Raw genomic sequence first — 1,231 nt, forward strand, 5'->3', positions numbered from 1 at the left:
GTACACATGAACAGAGCAGGAAGATATACAAAGATCCTTTTTGAGAAACAGCAAAGTGAACCTGTTACCAGTCTTTCTTACTTTGGAGAGAAGAATAAGATCAATAATAACTGCTCTCTACATTCAATTTTGACACAATAAGTAAAATATCTAAAAGGGGCACCAATAAGACTACAGCAAACTATGTCACAGTACATGAAATAAAACTATCAGAATGTTTCAGTATATACTTAGAGGTAACAGTAGAGTTTCACCCAGAATATAATTTAGTGCTGATTGATTTTTTCAAGGCACCTTTCACATCCTTAGTCCTTAAGCTGTAGATCAGTGGGTTTAACATGGGGATGACAACTGTGTAGAAAACAGAGGCCATTTTGTCCATGTCCATGGAGTAACTGGAGCTGGGTCAGAAATACATGAACAAGAGTGTCCCATAAAATATAGCCACAGCGGTTAAGTGGGAGGCACAGGTAGAGAAGGCTTTGATGTAGCTGTAGGAGAGGAGCACAGTGACAATACTGAACCCCAGAACACAGCTACTGTAAGTGAACATCACTATCTCATTGATAGATGTATCTGAGGAGGAGAGGGCTAGTAAGGGTGGGAAGTCACAGAAAAAGTGATTGATGACATTGGAATTGCAGAATGACAATCGAATAGTGCAATAAGAGAAGATTGCTGAATCTACCAAACCTTGGATGTACACAATGGCCACCAGCTGTGTGCAGACGCTCCTGGACATGGTAATTGTATAAAGAAGTGGAATGCAAATGGCTACATAGCGGTCATATGCCATGACAGACAACATGACACATTCCACATCTGCAAAGGCACCAAAAAGAAACATCTGAATGGCACATAAGTTATAAGGAATCTTCTTTTGCTCAGATAAGAAATCAACCAGCATCTTGGGAGAGACCGTGGAGGAGTAGCAGACATCGCAGAAAGACAGATTGCTCAGGAAATAGTACATGGGCATGTGGAGTCTGGGGTCCGTGCTGATCAGCAGGATCATCCCCACGTTGGCAATCACAGTGATGCCATAAACCAGCAGAAAGAGCACAAAGAGCCCAGCTGCACATCCCGCCTGCCAGAAAGTCCTACAAATACAAAGTCAGTAAACACAGTGCAGTTCTCAACAGCCATCACTCAGGTCTGGAAGCCCTGCTTGTGAAAGGAGAAATGGAAGTGGGAGTTTAACACTGTCTTACTGTCTTAATAGTTAAACTGC

General features: G+C 42.2%; 2 pseudogenes; one reads left to right on the top strand and one right to left on the bottom strand.

The window, feature by feature from the left end:
- LOC111733620 overlaps positions 1-1,231 on the top strand; it is a 42,440-nt pseudogene that overhangs the window by 29,868 nt on the left and 11,341 nt on the right.
- LOC105308558 lies at positions 251-1,146 on the bottom strand (annotated as a pseudogene).

This window comes from Pteropus vampyrus, unplaced genomic scaffold (assembly GCF_000151845.1).
Source record: "Pteropus vampyrus isolate Shadow unplaced genomic scaffold, Pvam_2.0 Scaffold591, whole genome shotgun sequence".
NCBI classification, from domain to species: domain Eukaryota; kingdom Metazoa; phylum Chordata; class Mammalia; order Chiroptera; family Pteropodidae; genus Pteropus; species Pteropus vampyrus.